Below are 20798 nucleotides of genomic sequence, written 5' to 3' on the forward strand. Positions count from 1 at the left end.
ATGGTCTTTGAACCAAGTGAATAATGCAGCTGCTTCTTCCTGCCATTTTTTACAACTGTTATTAAATTAAATACGCATAAGTTCAAATGCCCCCAAGATAATGCGTTTCAGAATACCTTGTGGGAATAAGAGATGCCAATCTGAGCCTACATATTTAAATCTCTTTCCTCCTTCCTACCAATAGAAATGAATAAAGAATGTCTAGAAGTTTTGAAATGAATAAAGAAGTCTAGAAGTTTGATAAAAGGGAAGACTATCTCCACATTAGAAAGCAAGGACGGGTATTCTCAACACGCCAAAGTCACGTGGAAGGCCCATGGGATGCGGTGTAGGTGGCACCAGATTGAGGACTGAGGAGAACACTGGCCCACTCACAATTCAAAATAGGCAAGGGAAGAGCCCATCCAGAAAACAGGCAGTATAGATCTCTGCTAGACCAGGGGGACTGCTTTGTCCTCCCACCAAAAAGTAGTAAAAGCTCAGAGAGTGAGGGACTGGGGGAAAAAAAAGGTGAGAGACACATGGCAAGGGGCAGATCTGAACTTCGTGAGAGGTGTGGGGACGGCAACAAGTGTCGAGGAGGCCCCGAGCCCAGAGGGTCTCAGGCCCACATGCATCTCAGCACGCATTCCCTGGATGCCAGCCTGCCCTCCGGCCACCAGCACCCGCTGAGAACTCTCTCTGACCACAGGGCCAACTCTGTGAAGTGAACTGGAAGTAGCAGGCCCCGGGAAGTAGGCTTTATAAAAAAATGTGGGGCGCCTGGGTGGCTCAGTGGGTTCAAGCCTCTGCCTTCGGCTCAGGTCATGATCCCAGGGTCCTGGGATCAAGCCCCGCATCGCATCGGGCTCTCTGCTCAGCGGGGAGCCTGCTTCCTCCTCTCTCTCTGCCTGCCTCTCTGCCTACTTGTGGTTTCTGTCTGTCAAATAAACAAAATCTTTAAAAAAAAAAAAAAATGCCCCAGCTCCCTCCCGTCTGAGGTGAGATAGATCTGAGGCACCTGCTCTCCCCGGGCTCCCAGAGTTCCCTGCTGGGGAGGAGCCGCAGGTGTCCCCGGAGGCAGCCTGCCCGGGGCTGGAGACCCAGACTAAGCAGAGTTAACCCAAACATTGTGAACGTGTAGCTGGTGGGTCAAACGGAGTGGGGCCATTGCCACAGCGGGGGTATTAGAGCAGGCAGTAGAGCCCATCGGGGATGTGGGCTGTTGTCTCAGCTAAGGTCAAACTAGTATGAACATAGGGAAGGATCCACCCAGATGGGAGGACACCCCTTTAAATGCTTCCGCCCTACTATACACACACACACACACACACACACACACACACACACGTAACTAGAGTGCCTCTCTTTGGGAAATATTTGAGCAGAGAGAGACCTTCACAATATCTGACAGAATCCATCTCAGTCTTGGGCAAACATAAATCTCTCAAAGAATAAGAAAATAAAGAACTATCACCTACCGTAAAAAAAAAACATTTTGAGGGAAAAAAAAACAACATCCCAATCCTACAGAGTCTCTGCCAACGTTTTCCTGCATCTGCATTTGAGAAACCTTGAGGAACTCCCTCTTGAACAGATGCAATGAGATCCAAACACACATCACAAGATGTCAGCACAGGGGAAAACCCGGGTGAAGGGTCTGTGGGAACACTCCGTAACAGCTCTGCACCTTGACTGTAAATCTAAGACTGTTCCAGAATAAAACAAAAACAAGGCAAGACTAAATAAAACGAAGACTGCATCAATGAAACAAAAAGCTCCGAAGTCAGAAGGTACTTTCAGCAGGAAAAGCAAATACGATCATCAGAATATCTAAATGTAGTGGAGGCCAAACAATGGTTTGGATGCTGCCAAAATCCAGATTAGTCATTTGGAAGATCAGTGTGAGCAGTTTCCCCCAAACTCAGAAGAAAGGGACAAAAAGATAAATATGATGAGACAAGAGAGGAGAAATATAGAATGAGTCCTGGAGGCTCCATAAGCTCCCATTTGGAATTCTAGAAAGAGTGAACAGGACAGATGGAGGAGAGGCAATAATGAAGGAAATAACAGAAGGAAAATTCCCTCAACTGTAAGCAATGGACCCGCTCCCAGGGATGGTAAGGCAAGTGCTGGCGGGGAAACCTGCAGTGAGCCGTGCTGTGGACAGGCGCCAAAGCTCAGCCCCCAAGCCACACCTGAGCCTCTTGGCATCTGCCAGGTGGACATGGCAGAGAAGAAATTCGAAGGGCACTGGCTTGTCTGGGTTGCAACACAATAATCGAAGCTGTGGAAAAGTCCAAGATTCCTGGCATCACTCCCGATGACCTAAGCATTTGCAAAAGTCCAGAGCACACGAGGAGAACGTAAAGGAATCCTGCTGAGCATGGCTGGACCACTCTGGGAAAGGAACAGAGCTCGGGCAGCCTCGGAGGGGGTTTTCTTTGGGATGAGGATGGGAGATGAGGATTAGGTAGGTCCCAATGCTGTGTTTCCTCACACCCTTAAAATCTCCTTGCCTTCCAATGCCTGCCCCCTGCCCTGCCACCCCATCACTCTCCTTATCCAGGCCACAATGCTTAGAAGACTTTGGACTCATCCTGTGACCCCTCAGGCCTACTGGCTTCCAGAAGATGACTTTTCATGATTGGAGTCTCCCTCATATCTACCCTTTCCTCTCCATTCCCACAGCCTCAACCCAAGTCCGAGCCGTTGGACTATTCAACAATAACTCATGTGGTCTTCATGCTTCCAGGCTCTGAAACCCAACAGTCTATTACTGCCAACACTTGAGTCAAACCTGATGTTGCAAACTCAGATGCCCACAGGCGATGTAAATGTGTGAATCAAGCAGGGTTCACAATAGAGAGTGGTGAGGACTGTGGTAAACTGGAAAGCAAGTGCCCTGACTAAAGGAAACAATCACTACTCCCCTCCAGCCCCTTGTTCCCCATGGGAATGTTGACCCAGCAAGGCTGGATCTTCCAGTTTTTAAAGAAAAATGAGAAATTCAGATTTTGTTGGTTAGAAAAAAAAAATCCTGGTTCTTAAAAGTTGCCCCTAGCAACCACCATTTTACTTTGTGTCTCTATGAATTTGACTACTCTAGGTACTCTGTATGAGTGCAATCATACAGTATTTGTCTTATTTTTAATATTTTATTTATTTGACAGAGAGAAATCACAACTAGGCAGAGAGGCAGGCAGAGAGAGAGGAGGAAGCAGGCTCCCTGCCAAGCAGAGAGCCCGATGTGGGGCTCCATCCCAGGACCCTGGGATCATGACCTTAGGCGAAGGCAGAGGCTTTAACCCACTGAGCCACCCAGGTGCCCCTTGTCTTTTTATGTCTGATTATCCAACTTAACATCATGTCTTCAAGGTTTATCCATGTTGTAGCAAGTGTCAGAATTTCCTCCCTTTGTAAGGCTGAACAATATTCCATTGTGTGGCTATTCTGCATTTTGTTTATCCGATCATCTATCAATGGACATTTTGGTTGTTTCCACATCTTGGTTATTGGGAATATTGCTATGAACATTTTTGTACAAATATCTGTTCAAGTCTTTCCTTTCAGTAGTCTGGGACATATACTCCGAAGTGGGAATTCTGGGTCACATGGTAATTTAATGTTTAATTTTTTGAGGAACTTCCACATTGTTTTCCTGAATCATATGTTTTTTAAACAGTGAATTCTATGGTATGTAGATTATATCTCAATTGCCTTTTAAAGGTTTGAGCAATAAATGATGTGAAATGCTTTGAAAGGCAACTACCCAGGGCTCTTTAAAACATCAATGTCAAGAAAAATAAAAAAATGTAAGGGAAAAGTTGCAGATCAAGAGAGAGTAAGGAGACCTAATGACTACAACAAAAATCGGTGAGGGAACGAGGTGGACAATGGAGGTTAGGTCAACTATACCGAACACCAACCCTTTCTTTCCTACCTTCCTCTGCTATAAATGCTAGAAAGGAGTGAATGAGGGTGACTCAATTTCCCAGCCTCTCTTGTAGCTTGAGGTGTACCTGTGACACAGTTCTGGCCAGTGAAATATAAATGGAAACTTACTGACAATTTCTGGGAAAGCTTTTATTTTCATATCTCCCCTTTCTTTATGCCTGAGAACCCAGAGGTGAGAATAGAAATAGAACAGCCATCTTGTAACCACAGGTTAACAAGCTCAACAACAAAAGTACCAACATGTTAAGAACAGAGGAATGGCGGGGGAGGGGGGGGCGCGTGGGTGGCTTGGTGGGTTAAGTCGCTGCCTTCGGCTCAGGTCATGATCTCAGGGTCCTGGGATCAAGCTCCGCATCCAGCTCTCTGCTTAGCAGGAAGCCTGTTTCCCTTCTCTCTGCCTGCCTCTCTGCCTGCCTGTGATCTCTCTCTCTCTCTGTGTCAACTAAATAAATAAAATCTTAAAAAAAAAAAAAAGAACAGAGGAATGGAAATTCAGACCTGAGTCCTTGATGGTAGCTAGCCCTGGACTAGTGTGACCTTTGGACATCTTGTTATGTGAGATTTTAAAAAACATAATAATAATCCTTCAAGCAAGTGACAGAGTTTCCATTATTGGCAGCCTAGTGCATTCCCGAGTGTTACAGGAAGATTTCCAGAAAGATGGCCAATTGCTTAACTTCCCTATGCCTCAGTTTCCTCACTATAAAATAAGACTAATCCTGGGGATTTGATGAAGATACATCATAGGGTTGACATGAGGATGAAAGTAGTTACAACTTGTAAAGCACTTAGACAAGAGCTTACCTATAAAAAGGCAATAGCCTAATACATGCTCGCTGTTATGGTTATTATCATTATTACTACAGTAATGTTTTTATTACATAATGAGAGAATGTTCATGAAACCCCAATCTCTGAAGCCCACTGAATTGATCAAAAGGAGCCCAAAGCAGAGACGGAGTCTCTAGTGACAAACCGAAACAACGTCTATGAACCTGTTCTAGAGATGCTGGCTCGGGAGGTAGAGCCCAGACCATAGGGAGACACTGGGAGGCAGTGGGATTTTGTGGGTCAGAGCAAGGACCCTGGAATCAACTTCACTGGATTTTACTCCTTAATCTACCGTGTATTAGACTGAAACAAAGGGTAAGTCGCATAACCTTTATGAGTGTCTTTTTTCCTCACCTGTAAAACGATGATAAGAGTCGTCCCTAACTCAGCAAGTTGTTGAGATGATCAAATGAAGTGCATAGAGCCTGGCCTCTAGTTAGCACACCATGTTAGCCACCCCGAATCCATTAGCCGCTGCTGTCGCGGTTCTTGGTCCCATCCTCTCCAGAACCTTGAAACAGGTGTTGGATAAATACTTTGGTGGAATCTCAGTAGATGAATGAATGGGTAAATAGATTAGTGAACGGACAGACAGATGGTTCAATGGACGGATGGATGGACACTGTCTCTTGAGGTCAGGGAGCTGGTATGGAGAATCCCCTGTTAGTCTGATAAGGGTTAACAACCTCAGCGCACACACAGCCCCATTCGTTATAGAACCTGTCTGGACTCCCTCCTCTGCCCCCACAGAGTAAAAAAGATATCTCTGATTCACAGCTTCAGTGTACAGAGCACCCCCTTGAAAATCACTTCTTAACAAAACTCTGAAAGAAAAATACATCTTGCCACTGCCGTGAGAATTATAGGTTGTCAGCCGCCCAGCATTAGTGCAGATCCCTAGACTTTATTTATTTTTAATAACAAAGTTGCTGGGCCCTTCAATAATGGGGGCCATGCCATCTCGGAATCTCCTGACTGCTGTCTGACAGGGAAGGGGGCCACCTATACCGCCCTACCCCGAGCACGCAGGCCAGCTCCACGCAGACAGCTCCATAAATCATAATTAGTTGCCACCTTCCAATGTGGGTGTGGAGGGTGACGGGCAGTGAAGCCCACACCAACCTCAGGCACAGAGACAAACCTCAGCTTGATTCACTGCAAGGTAATTACAGGGACTGTCAGAAGCTGGTGTCGGCTTTACTTTCTAGTCAAAGAAGCTGCAGGAACCTAAAAACTCCACATATTCAAAATAATCACTGAATTCCCACAGCGAATTTGTGGGTCCATCACTCACCAAATAAAGACGTCTGCAAAGTACTGTTTCTTTCGAATGGAACCAAAAAAACGGAGTTACTGCCTTTTCAATGATCTGCAAGAGGCGGGGCCGGGGGGCAACCAGGGTTTATTAAGCATCTACTATGCACTGTGCTCGACATTTTAAGTGCATTTCTCCACTTCAGTTGCCCCTCTTTGTGGGGCTGGCTGTACAGTTCCTCTCTTCCAGATGAGGAGACTGAGGTTGAGGAGTTAATTGGCCCAAGGCACAATGGTGAGAAGGGGATCTGTACCCATATTTGTATGACTCCAAAGCTGGTGTGACTATCCAGAAGCCCTCACTGGTCGTCTTGGGAGTTGATGCATCCTGCAGCTAGCCTGTTCCCTGTCTGACACGGACCTGCCCTCAATGGTGTCCGTTCCTGTAGATGCTCTGCCCCAGCCAAAAACAGATGCTTACGCTGAGCTGGTCAGGGCCTTGTTGCCCACACATCCAAGTGAGAAAGCTTCCAGATCACCTGTCTACACACCACGTCTGTGACTGGCTCCTTGAACCCTGTTCTAGGGTTTCACTCCAGCAGAGCAACAGCCAGACACCTCTACCTAGTTCATACCACTCCAAACCCTCAGGGCTGTCCCAGGCCTCCCTGGGCCCCCGATTCATGACCACAACATCTTTCTTCTCATCTCCCTGAAACATATTTATTGAGTGCCCTCTCTGAATCATACCCAATGCCAAGGTCTGTGGCTCCAGCAGTAAACAAGATGGCCACAGCAATAACCCTCATGGAGCTGTTAGTCGAGGGAAGGAGACAGACACTAAATAATCAGAGACCAAACATTTCCAGAATCATCTACTCAACACGCCAACAGCCCCACTGGATCTAACAGAGGAATCAGCACTGAGCAATCATCATCCCATGGAAAGTCTCAGTTAACCATCTACAAGGGTCTATATGTTAAGAATTAATATTATTCCCAGTTTACAGATGGAGAAACTGAGTCCTGGGGAGACTGAGTAAGCTCAAGAGCTCACAGCTGACAAGTGGAGGAGGAGCCAGGGTATGAGCCCAGGCGGGGTATTACAGAGACTACCCTTAAGGATGCCCAGTGATGTGCCCTCGGACGATGGACTCAGGTAGCCAAAACCCTCATTTGTTTAAAAACAAGTTTAAAAAATAACTCACATGGAGGCTGGCACACTCATGCTAGCCAGACAGCATCTTTTAAAACAGCTTGTTTTTACCATTCGACAGGTGTCTGGGTGGCTCTAGGCACAAATCAGGACTCATTTCTTTGCCAGGAGTGGGGAGCAGAGGCTGAGGATAGAGGACAAGCCCTCCCGATGGCCCTTGGCAGGCCCAATCCATCTGGCTGGCTGGTGTCCCTTGTGAGAGGCCCCAGCTGATGGCCCCTCTCCTCCCAAGCAGTGAGTGGGGCTGACCACTCAGTGCAGACAGCAAGCAATTGATTTCAGATCCCTCTCCCACTCTTTCTCTCCCTCTCTCTGGATCCCAGAAACCCATCAATTACCATGCACACGCAGCCCATTCGAAGGATGGATATTACCTTCTGCGCTCACAGCAGAGCTGCGCATCCCTATCCAAGCACAGATGGAAGACAAGGGCGTGGGGTTAATTGATCAAGCAGCACGGGCTCCTAGGCAAGGGCTGGCATAAAATGGCTCGTTTCACAGATGCACAGGCCCCTTGCTCGCCAGTCTCCTGTGACTAAACCAGGTCACTAACATGCTTTTGAACAAACACACTCGAACTTACACATTCAGGTACATCTTATGTCCTCCAAAGTGGTCACCTTGGAACACCCCAGTCATCTTCCTCCGTCCTGCAAACATGTGTTAAATGTGAACCAGACACAAAGCAGGCAGTAGGGCTGGAAGACGGGGCCGGGGGTGGGGGTGGGGGATTGTCACATACAACTCAGTGCAACTTAATTCATTTCAATCCATATTTCTTGAGCACCTACTGGGTACAAGGCCCCAGGGTAGACAATTAGAATGTGAAGGTGTGTCCTGCTATCAGGAGTAGGATAGACAAACAAAGCAGTGTCCTGAAGATGGCAGAGTGTGAGGAGGGCAAAAACTGGGGGGAGAGTAAGGAACAGGTTGGAGGACCATACAAGACAGATGGTGCTAAACACTAGAGGTGGTAGTGGGTGTTAAGCTCAGAAAGGCAACAAATGTCAATAATTTTATTTTCTCTAAACTGATCTCGAGTCTCAGCTTACAGAGTTAGCAGGAAATTCATACTTGGGGTTCCCTTCTTGTCAAAGATCTTACATAGAGCCAACTCTGGAGATGTCCAGTTGTCATAGGTCCACACTGGCTGCCTTTGTTAGGGATATTGTCCAAGTCCTTGAACCCCAAGGAAACTTGGAAGTTCCTTGTTGACTGATAGCAATGCTGCCTCCATGCCATGCTGGGCTCAAGAAACTGCCCAGACTGGGACCCCCAATGCCAGGGACTCAGCCTCCTTAAAACGCCTTCATAGTCATCCCCTCTTGATCCTGTTACCTCCAGGAATTCCCTTCTCCTTACAGAATCCCAAACACCATGTCTTTCCTGCTCTTTGGGGATTTTCCCTCTCTCTTCCTATCTGTCTCTCTCCCTACCCACCCACTGTCTAGTTCTGTCCACTTGGTTCTATTTTATCCTCACCAAAGGCTTCTCTCCCTCCCCACTTGGCATAACCCCCTGTACTCAGTAAGCCTAGGTTTTTCACAATAACAAAATCAGGGAAGAGGCCCTTCTTTGGGCAACTTCTTTCATCCTACAACACAAGCCTTCCTCAGCAGGAAAGACAAAAGCCTCTTCACCTTAGAATAGGGAATGCAAGAACACAACACGAATTAATGTATTAAGTTATCCCATCTGTCAAAGGAAGACTCAGAAACGGAAGTATTTAGAAAAGGAAAAAAAAATTTTTTTTCTTGCAGAGAGCACAAGAGAGTCAGGCTTCAGAAGGATTGGCTCACCAAATACAAAACACAGCAATTATTTCAAGGAAAACGACTGCAAAATCACCTAGCTCACTGGGTCTGCATTAGTTGATGCATGACGTGAAAACAGCAACTTTCTCACATGCTTATCACATTCACAAAAGTATCTTCACAGATTGCAACAGCAGGAGCCAAGGACAAAACTGTCTTTGTCAGAGGGTCCAGAGTAAGGGAAATATTCAAGGATGTATCACGTTAGAGGCCCTAATATTTTGGGTTGGTCTCACGGTTTGTGAGTCTATAACTATTGGTTCAGGGTCTTTTTCCCCAGTGTATGTGAAGGACTGGATCACACTGGAAGCCAGGAAAAGTGGTTATTGTGGCTTCTGAAGACCATACAACCTAGAGAAAAAATGCAGTGGGGATCCAAATGAGTTGATCAGAGGAGATCATAAGAGAATGAGTATGGGACCTTAGAAGTGTGGGCAACTTGGGCAACTGGAAGAGATGGAGGGCACAGACACAGCGACACATTCACCCAGACAAGAGGCTAACACTGGGTGATGGGGGCTGTGAGGCGAGGCTGGAAGAGCTGGAGGAAGGTCAGACCGAGGACGGTGGCTGGGCTTCTCTGACAGCTCCGCTGTCCAGACTGTGCCAAGGATGGCAACTCTGTGCCAGCCCCCTTGAACCCTAAAACATTAGCCTGACCCTGAGGCCATTTAGTCCAATGGGGGGAGAGTAAGGAACAGGTTGGAGGACCATACAAGACAGATGGTGCTAAACACTAGAGGTGGTAGTGGGTGTTAAGCTCAGAAAGGCAACAAATGTCAATAATTTTATTTTCTCTAAACTGATCTCGAGTCTCAGCTTACAGAGTTAGCAAGGAAAACCTTAGTCCAAGGTTTTCCTACAGGTGAAGGGGAACTAAGGCCAGAGAGCCTGGGTGTGTCCTTACAGTCTCTTTAGCAATAGCACATTTGGCCTTCAGGTCAGGGGATTGAGGGGTGAGGGCGGCATGGGTTTTTGGAAAGAGTAAGAAGACATTTAGAGTCAGGTGTGGTTCATTAGGCAAGGACCCAGAGGAGCCAGGCCACTTCCTGCTAACAGGTCTGTAAAGTAACCTTAAAGGATAGAGACAGGAAGGAGAACAAATTTTGACCCTGTTAACAGCCACTAAAGGCCATTCCCAGGAGAGTCCAAACACTGGGAACAGACGATCAGAGCGTGGACACAGCCTCCGAAAAGGGTCAATCCTCATTTTGGCAGTTACACTCTGGGGTCTTCTTTTTCTTCTTACGCATTGCTTACTTCAATTAAAAAATAATAATCCATGCTCACTCTGAAACATGTAGATGATAAAGAAGGAAATGGAGCAAAAAGCAAGGCCCCTTTAATAGCTAAACCCAATCCCAGCCTCCTCCCCAAAGACAAACGACCTTAGCAATTTGGTGTCTACTTTTCCAGATGTTTGCACCGATCCCCCCATCTGTATGTATACAAACTCATTTAATGGAGGGTTTGCCTAGTCAAAGGGCATTACACAATATAATCTTCGGTTCTGCTTTTTCTCTACTGAACTTGGCATCACACGCATCTTTTCTTTCCTGTCATATACTTGTCCGCTTTCTTTCAAAAAGATGGAAGTTATAATGTGTGGGTGCCGCATAACCGATGTAAGTGTTCCTAATTAATGGGCATTTCGGTTATTTTCCAGTTTCTGACTAATGTCAATGATGCCACCACGCGCATCTACATTTTTTGTATATAGATATGCCTGTGTCCTACAGCGGCGATCCCTAGAAGTGAAATGCTGAACAGTGAATCTACTTCATACTCCGGCACAAGCACAGTATGAGAGGAAGGTTCATTTGGTTCTCCCCTCACTAAATAAGGAATTCATGAGCTCTTAAGAATATTTGTCAAAGGCGCCTGGCTGGCTCAGTTGATAGAACACGTAACTCCTGAGAGCAGGGTCAGGAGTCTGAGCCCCATGCTGGGTGTAAAAATTACTTTAAAAAGCATAAAAAATAGGGGCACCCAGCTCTTGATTTTGGCTCAGGTCATCATCTTGGGGTTCTGGAGCTGAGCCCCACATGGGGCTCTGTGCTCAGAAGGGAGTCTGCCTGAGGATTTTCTCTCCCTCTCGCTCTGCCCCCCGGGCCCCACTCACGCTGGTGCTCTCGCTCTCTCTCCAAAACAAATAAATCTTTTAAAAATAATAAAAATAAAAACCTTGGGCGCCTGGGTGGCTCAGAGGGTTAAGCCTCTGCCTTCGGCTCAGGTCATGGTCTCAGGGTCCTGGGATCGAGTCCCGCATCGGGCTCTCTGCTCAGCGGGGAGTCTGCTTCCTCCTCTCTCTCTCTCTCTCTGCCTGCCTCTCTGCCTACTTGTGATCTCTGTCTGTCAAATAAATAAATAAAATCTTTAAAAAAAAAAAAAAGAAACATTTAATAAAAAAAATAAAATAAAATAAAAATAAAAAAATAAAAACCTTCCTCAGTTTGATATGGGCCAAATAGCATCACATCACAATTTGTGCTCCTTTAATTATAAGGCTGAATTGATTTTTGTTTTAATTCTAGTATAATTAGCATACAGTGTTCTATTAGGTTCAGGCAACAATATAATGATTCAATAATTCTTTACATGTGGGTCTGTCGTTGTGCACGTCGGGTCCTCTGAGAAGCAGGTGGCAGGACAGGAGGAACGAGGAAGAGCCTTGCTGGGGGAAACGCCATGTAGGACAGAGGGAGGCGGGAGCCGGGGAGCCGGGGGAGACGGGAGAGCCTTCGGAGCCACAGACAGGTGTCCCACTTGTGAAAAGAGAGGGGGAAGGAGGATCGTGAGGGATGACTCTCAGATCACAACGCTGCTCCGAGAAAGCCTCAAGCAGACCAGTGGCGAGTTTCCAAGGTGGCCTGGGTCAAGGACCCCACTGTGTTCTGTCACTGGCTGGAAACAGCCTCGGGAAAGCATGACCCAGCATGACTGCCATGGTGGATCCAAAGATGCTCTAGCTTACGGCTGTCAATCAGCCTTTTCTCCCCCATCGGAAGTTCTCCTGAAGGGGAGACTGACCAACCCCACCTCCACGGCCGCCACTAGAGTTGTTCTTAGAAGTTACCCGGCCATACCCTTGGCCTGATTTTCTGTGGTATCTCTGTGTTTTCATTACGGATCTGCAGAAATTCTTCACATGTTTGGTACAGCAGAGCTTGGTTGAATATGCTACAAGTATTCCCTCCTATTCTTTGTTTTAAATCGGACTCTGTGTTTCACCATATAGAAGGCTTCAAGTTTTAAAAAAATTGTATAGTAAAATCTGTTAATTTTTTCCATTAATGCACCTGTGTCTTACTTGAGAATGCTATTTTTAATTTTTTAAGATTTTATTTGAGAGCGAGCAAGCAGGAGCTGGGGGAGGGGCAGACAGAGAGGGAGAGCAGACTCCCCACAGAGTAGGGAGCCCAACACTGGGCTTGATCCCAGGACCCTGGGATCATGACCTGAGCCAAAGGCAGACACTTAACTGACTAAGCCACCCAGGCACTCCTAGAATGCGGTCTTCTTCTAGTAGAAAGAGAAAATGAGAGGACGGTGCCATCACTTTATCTCATATTTTTCTGGCTCCACGGTACCTAAGGGACATAAATTTAGTATAAATGATTATATTATGCACTGACCAGGCCTTGGTTGAGTTTGCTTGTCAGAACTTCTAGTTTTTTTCTTTTACCACCTAACTATTACAGGATATATTTCTATATTACAAAATGTTTTGGAATCAATGGGCAGGCTCTATTTATTCAAGTCAAAGTCCACTTCTGAAAGAAAATCGCTGCAACTGAAGACATGGGCAAAACTCCGCATTCGAGAGAAGAAAGTGACGCTGCTTCCATGGTGGGTTGGGCCTCATGATGTGGGAGACCGCAGCTAGGAGCAAGGTATGGGAAGGGAGAAGAGGAGCCTGTGCTCAGAGTGCCCTCCTTCTACCCTCAGCCAGCTGGAGAGCCAGTTCTGAGGATGACGACCCATTCCGCACATACCTTGATTATTCCATCCAGCCTCCTTTTGGTTTTCTCCCTAGCAGCTCTCATAAGCTCTATCTGTTACATTTATGGCCTGGAAGCAGGGGTTTCCTGACTCTTTCATGGCTCCCGGATGGTCAGGTGGTTGTGGGACATCTGCTGACCACTATCTCACTTGGAGAGGGATTTGGGGAGAAAGGGTCCACTTTATAAAACCACAGGAAGGAGGACCTTCCACTGCGCCACACTTACCTATTCTCTCTTATCTTCCAGTATCACTGTCCTCCTTCCAGGAGCCTCGAAGGAGACAGCCCAGCATGCCCCCGGATGCCCTCTACCACACCCATACTCCCTTGGCTTCTCCCAAGGCTCCAGCACTCCCCCAAGACCACAGCAATTAGCCCCAGACAATTATCAGTGATCCGGGACTGTCTTGATCTCACATTTTTATGTCAGGATGAATTTGGATTCTGAAGTTGATCTTATTGTGAGGGTTTTATGAGGGAAAGATTAAATCGTCCTCTGATGTGTGCTTCATTAGGCCCCAAATCCTTGAAGAGTCATTAAAGCACCTTCTCATTGAAATGCTCTCAGTTTCAGCCTGATGGATATCTGCAGGAATAGCCTCTCCGTTATTTGGGAACTAAACTGGGTGGGAAGCTCTGCCAGATGTGATTTTGCAGCAGTACTTTGTGTCTGGCTCCTTTGTGGCTTGTGACCCTTCAAATCCATGAGTGTAACAACATCAGAGCCTGAGCCTGTTCTGTTTTTCCCAGGAAAAAAAACATTCCTGCCCTTCCTCTAAAGGGTCATGTTTGCCCTGAGTTGGCTTCACTCTCACCATGAACCCCCAGCTGCAGGTCTAGTCTGAGGCAGGTAGGGCTTAGTCCATGGTCATGGCACAGCCTGAGACCAGGATCAGGGCTCAGTCTAGAAATAGTTTCAGGCTCAGTCTGGGACCAGAATCAAGGCTCTGTGTAGGACTAGAGTCAGGGCTCGGTCTTAGATGAGGATCAGTGCTCAGTCCATTACCAGAATCAAAGCTAAGTCTGCAATCAGGGTCAGAGCTGTGTCTGGGTCCAGGATCAGGATCCAGTCTGCAGCCAAGATCAGGGTTCAGTCTGTTGCCAGGGTCAGGGCTGAGTCTATGACCTGATTAATAGCCCAGTCTGTGGCCAAGGGCTCACTGACTGACCCTGGCCTGGCATCAAACCCATCTCAGCTCAGCCAGCATTCAAGGATTTGACATCTTATCTGTGTACTCACTCTCAGTCTCAAATATTAGCCAGACCTACTCCCAGTCAGGCTGTGCCAACAGCCACCGAGAAATTCAAGCTACCTCCAGTGAGAGAAAGCAGACAGGGGTGTCTGCAGGTGACAATCTGTATCAGAGGCAACGTGGGGAAAAGCTGAGGCAGCACTATAATGGGTCTAGAATGGTAGCAGAAAAAGCCAATGTGACACCAGGACCTCAGCCTCAGAAGTCCAAGGCAAAGGCAAAGAGATCCTGCATTATTCCCAACCCTTTCCCAGAAAAACTTACCACTCATTCATCTTTCCGATTTCAGCAGCAGAAAGAGCCAGAATCTTTATGGAAGGGTCCATGCTGATGCCAAGTCTCTTTCTGATCATGGCTAAGAGGGGAGATGTTCTGCTTGGGATGAAGTAACCAGACTTGCTGGGTGGCCTTGTGTGAATCCGTCTTCCTCTCTGGGCTTCAGGACACTCCCCTGCAAGAGGAGGAGTTGGAGTGGCTTGTCTACCATGGCCCCTCAGTTCAGCCAGATGGGGAGAGACTGGGAAGGAAGAGCACTGGAAAGGTCCTAGGCAATACAGTGAGCTTGGCAGGTCTAAGGACCCGGACTGAGCTTAGTGTGACTGGACACAGTATAGAGAAGACAGACCAGGGATGAAGGCAGAAAGAGAGATAGCGACTAAGCCCACAGGGCCTGGGTACAATGGAAGAGGGTCTGGTTTTTATCCTACAAGCAACGAGGAGCCTGCAGGGTTTTAGAGAGGAGAGCGAGCACCACAGGGCTGCATGTTAGAGTCCTAGCTCTGGGTGCTTGCTGTGTGAAGGAGGGATCAGAGGGGACAAAGGTGGAGACAGGGAGGAGACCCTGCAGTGGTCCGGACAAGAGATGCTGGAGGCCTGGGCTAGGGAGGGGGCAGAGGAAGTGGTGGCAGAGGGACACTTGAAGAGTATTCAGTGGGCAAAATCCACAAGACTTGATGGCAAGCAGATATGGGGGTGAGGGAGGGCTCAAGGGAAACAGGTGAATTCCAAGGCTCTGGCCTGTGTGAAGGAGGGATAGTAGTGAAACCCATTGACATGGGAAGACTGGAAGAGCAGGGTTAGTGCAGGAAAATGATAGTGAATTCCAATCTAGAATTGTTGAGTTCAAGATGCTCATGGGACTTCTAAGTGGAAGCATCTAAGAATGAATGAAGGACATAGGCCAGGAGTTCAGGTGAGCAACCTGGGCTGAAGACAGGAATTTGGGAGATGTGAGCCCTTACCCAGAGATAACGTATAGGGAGAGAAGAGAAGGGGACCCGGGTAGAGTGTAGGGATACCCCAACATTTAAGGAACCAGCAGAGGGAGAGAAGTCAGCAAAGAACCCTGAGAAGGCAGAAGAGGATGTAGGGAAAACAAACTTGAAGAGGCGATGTATGTCTTGGAAGCTAGAGAGAGAATGAAATTGAATATGGACAAGAGGCAGGATGTGAGAACTCAAAGGATACAGTGACCACAGAGGCAATTAGTGACTCTTCGGAGAAAGTGATTTCTGGAGCCCTTCTAGGGACAGAAGCCAAACCGATATAGTAGAAGGATTGAGTAAGTGGACGTGGAGATTGGAAGTGTAGACAACTCTTTAGAAAGGTTTTCTCTGGAGGGGATGAGGTAGGATCATAGCTGGGGGAAGGCGCGGAATTTAAGGCAGAGAGGCGTGTTCTAAGCACAAGGGGACTTATGTGTGTATATGCTGGTGGGAAGGACCCACAGGAGGAGGAAATTAAAGGTACAGGAAAGAGAGCTGCTGGGGGAAAGAATGGGTCATTGAATGGCACTTACCATCTTACAAGTAACTTCCTATCCACTTCTGGTATTTAATTCTGTCAACCTGCCTGTGGCATCACATAACCATGCTCACTTCCTCACAGCACTTCCCACTGTCAGTAAATTATTTTAATTATTCTTTGGCTGTTTACTGACTCTTTCCAACAGGTCTCAGCTCCTAGACTTTCCAGTCCCCGTCACTTCTTTCTTACCTTGCTTGATTTTTCATCATGCCCTTTACACTGCCTGATATTATATTACTTGTTTGTTATCGGTTTGGGTAACAAACCTACCTCCCCCACCAAAAATGTAAACTCCAGGGAAGGTGGGCCTAAGCCTGCCTTGTCTCCATTACACCCCAGCACCTAGCACAGTCCCAGATCATAGCAGGTACATAATCAATGCATGGGATGATCGACTGAATGAATGAATGAACCAATGATCTAAGAAAGGGTTCTGAGAACTACAAAGTACTGTTCAAAGTGAAGGACAAGGAGAAGAGCCTGATACCTGACAGACCTGTTCCATCTACCACATCCACAGTTCCATCTGAACTTCATAGCAACTTTTTGAGGTAGGAATGATTGGCCCCTTTTCAGAAATAAAGAAGCTGGGCTCCAAAGAGATTTTAAACACTGTCTGAAATCAAACGGCTAATATGTGCTGGCACCAGAATTGAAGGCCAGAATGCTGGGTTTGGTTTATTTGCTTTTCTGGAAATCCTGAGCTCATTTTCTGGCCCCCTACCCACAGCCTCTGGGGATGATCACAGATCCCTCCTTCCACCTGCGCTCTGGACTGCAGGCCTGGGAGTGGGGGCTGATCCAGTCCCATGTGTGCTCCAGAACCAGACCCCTGCCTGTAGCCATGCAGAAGGAGGGGAGCCCTCCACAGAGGGGTAGCTGGGGCTGAGTGCAAGGACAGTTAGGAGAGAGATTTGAGAGAGAATCTGGGCAAGACCCGATGGGCGTACGGATGTGGCGGCAAGAAAGAACAAGATACCCAACCTGAACTCCCAGGCTTCAGGCTCGGGGTGTAGGTGGCAGTGCTGAGATGTGGAGAAGGCTGAGATCCAAAAAAAGAGGAGCAAGTATGGGAAGGGAGGTGGTGGGAAGGGCACGGTCAGGCCTGTGGACATCCAGGTGATGGTGTCCAGTGTAAAGCTCAAGTCCAAGTTGGGAATGCTCATGGAGCCATCATGGCAGATACCTTCATGGAGGCAACATGGTGAAAGGGAGGGCCCAGGGTGGCTGGAAGGTCTGTGAGCATGCTCAGAAGAGGGAGCAGTTGGTAAAGCAGGAGGAGAGTGTCCCTCCTGAACTATGTAGCTGTGGAGACAAAAGACAAGACAAATGAGCTTTGCTGTGTGTTCGCGCAACAGAATATTTTGCAGCCTCCCTGGATAAACAAGCTGTCATCTACCACCAAACCCTCTATCAGCTGAAGCAGCTCAGGGAAAAGATAACACTGCAGGTTTGGATACTCCCAGCTGCTGTGCCTAATTACTACACAAGCAAACAAACCCAGAGATTTGGAGGCCAAGAGGGGCTTGCCTGTAGGGAGGAGGGACATTTCCCCACTCCCGGGGGACGGTTGGAAGATAAGCACAGACATTTATTGAGCACCTACTGTGTGCCAGACACTTGGCAATGTCATCTTACTTAATATAGTATAAAAGGCATCATTCCCATTTTGCAGATGGGGAAACAGAGGCTCAGAGAGACCTGGCAATGCACCTAAGTTAAGAGTTTCACCCCGGCGTCTTCCCATTGCACTTCACAGCCTCCCTGGAGAAGGTCCAGGTCTGTTCCCTCCCACTTTCCCCAGTCTTCCAGAGTCAAGTCCAAATGCCCTGCTCCTGATTTCGCAGCTCTGTTTACTATTCTTTTCAAAAGATGTCTGTTTGCAAGAAGTAAAACTGTTGGAATCAGCAGCAGAGCAACAGGTATAAAGGAAACTGCCATGAAGAGCACGGACTTCAGCTCCCAGCACTACTGTATATTCACAGCGGATTTCTAAAACATCATTTGACATAGATGGTAATTCCAAGGGAACCCGTTGGCCTCTTTCCTCCTGCCCTGCCCTGGGCACATACGCCCAAGGTCAAACCAGGAAGAGGAAAGGAGGCTAGGGAGCTGCAGAAGAACCAGACTGCCCCTCAAGGAGACGTCAGCAGTCTTCTTCTGACTCAGGAGACAGACCAGCTCTCCCGTCTGACCCGAGATGGGAGAATGAGACTCAGAGAGGAGCAGTGAACAGAGTGTGAGAGAATTAGATCCCAAACCCCACCGTGATCTTCCCAAGACAACCTGCAGCTTCATAAGAAGCCAAGAAATCCATTTACAAGGAAGTTTTATATATGTATTACTAGTAAGATTTAAATTAATTTCTTTACTTCAGAAAAGGATCCCAACATGTATCCTCCAATGCAAATGTGAAAAGACCACATTTCTATAAAAAAGAGAATGACTATCTGAAGAGCAACCAGAAAGTTCCTAGCACTATCTGTCATCATTGATTTGCAGACTCTACACCAAACTCCAACCATACTGGTCTCCCCCGCCCCCCCAGTCCCTTGAGATGCCCAGCCTTGTTCCTATTTCAGGGCTTTTTTGGTTGTTATTCTCTCTGCCTGGAACACACATCTCTAAGCTTATATGGCTAACAATCTTGTTGCTGGGATCTCAACTCAAATGTCACCTCTTCTGAGAAGCCTTCCTTGACTACCCTACCTCAGACAACCACAGTCACTTTCTATACCAGTGGATCCCAAACTTGAGCATGCATCAAATTCACCTGGAGGGCTTGAAATACACATTGCTGTGCCCCAGTCCCCAGAGCTGCTAATTCAATGGGTTTGAGTGCATCCTGAGAATTTCTAGTTCTCCCAAGTTTTCAGGGTGTGTTAATGCTATTAGTCTAGGAGCAATACTTCGAGAGCCACTGTTCTATAACATCACTCTGTCTTGTGGTCTTCATAGTGTTTATCATAGTCTGAAATTATCTTGGTAATCTATTCAGTTACTTTACTATGGCCTTTCATGATTGGATACACCTGGGAGGCAGGTATCTGTTTGTGTGGTTTATTACAGTACGTCCAGTACCTAGAGCAAAGCCAAGTACATGGTAGATGCTCAATGAATATTTGTTGACTAAACAAGTTAGTGGATGGGTGGATGGATGGATGAACAGACTGACGGATGGATGATGGATGATATATGGATGAGGGATGGATAGATGGACGGATGATGGGTGATGTATGATTATGGATGGAAGGGTGATGGATGATGGATGGATGGATGGATGGATGGATAGATAAGATGGGTGAATGAATGAATGGATGCTCACTTCAGCCTCTACATTCCTGCTTCAGTACACACCATCTTTGTTCTACACCAAGTCGATCCACAGGTAAAACCAATCCCATTCTCGATTTCCAAGATCCCACTGATAAACGCAAGAATATGAAACAGTTTGCCAAAGATTTTGGAAGGCCATGGCCAGAAGGCACATACTACAAAACAGCAAACAACTGAAACTCCATTTAGGCATAGCTGATTTTAAAGGTCACTACAGTTACCCTATCATACCTAATGGACCAAATGGAAGCCATCTTGAAGGCTTCTCTCTCCTACACCTCCCCTCCTTGGCCTCCTCCTCCTCCTCCTGCTTGCTCTTTCCCTCCTCAAAAGATCTAAAAAAATAATCTTTCTCATTTTCCCATGTATAGCAGTTTAACCATGATTTTGGCATTGCTTAAGGATCCCAAGCAGACCAATACACCTCCCCTATCTTTAAACATTCCTGCATCTTTGAGACTCCTTCCTCTCCTCTAAGACTCATACGATCCCTCACCTCACATCACCTGACCATGCATGTCTGTCTCTTTGGCTAGTCAAGAGATTCAGACTAAGGATCCAAGTTCCAATTTAGTCTCTTCTCTGACAAGCTTTAATTTCATGATGCACTCGGGAAAAACATCAAATGTTGAATATCATGTGTAGCCAATGCCATCACAATATTCACCCCCAAAAGCCTTGCAAACTGTACAGCGTCCTATGAATACTACCCATTATTACTCTCCCTAGTTTATAACTCCTTTGAAAGGGAGACTCATAACTTACTTGTGTTTTCATCCATCCCTCCAATGCCTTACACACTGAAAATACTTTATAAATGCCTTAAGAGTTAAATAGCCTCTCGATGTCACACTAACAAGCATTTAAAGAGGGAGCAAAACACCTCCTTTTAAAACCTTCTTCTCCCTCCCATGGTGATCTATACTCTGATTTTATTTTCTCTGTTCTGAAAGCTCCACCTTAACCCACATGCAGAAATTAATCTGTTCACAGAGAGGTGAGTGCCTCCTGATGGCCCAGCCCAGATAACCAATCAGTGAAGTGTGAGAAGGCCTTGGTGAAAAATTAAGATCTTGAAACATTGTTTTTGATGCATTCAGCAAACTAATCCAGTGCCTCTCCGTTCAGAATTTGGTTTTGGCTGCTCTTCTGAAATTATCATCCCTAATTATTCAGAGTTTCCAGATGGGGGCTTCCTCTCAGAATCCTGGTCACCCACATCCCTGCAAATCCTCCCTTTCCCACCATGGGCAGGAGCCATCACTGACCAGACCACTTTCACATCTAGGCTCAAATACTGCCTTGGGATTACTTCATTTTTATTTTTACTTTTTATTATTTTTAGGGATT

The 20798-nt window shown here is 46.8% G+C and overlaps 1 long non-coding RNA gene across 1 annotated transcript in view; it reads right to left on the bottom strand.

Annotated features, from left to right (window-relative positions):
• Window positions 1–12511: 12511 nt before the first annotated feature.
• LOC132021938 (uncharacterized) overlaps window positions 12512–20798 on the bottom strand; it is a 138293-nt gene continuing 130006 nt past the window's right edge. The window contains exons 4-5 of the long non-coding RNA XR_009405473.1: window positions 14571–14757; window positions 12512–12640 (exon numbers count right to left, since the gene is read on the bottom strand). This is a non-coding gene — a long non-coding RNA (uncharacterized LOC132021938). The remainder of the gene's footprint in view (window positions 12641–14570; window positions 14758–20798) is intronic.

Source organism: Mustela nigripes, chromosome 7 (genome assembly GCF_022355385.1).
Source record: "Mustela nigripes isolate SB6536 chromosome 7, MUSNIG.SB6536, whole genome shotgun sequence".
NCBI lineage: Eukaryota > Metazoa > Chordata > Mammalia > Carnivora > Mustelidae > Mustela > Mustela nigripes.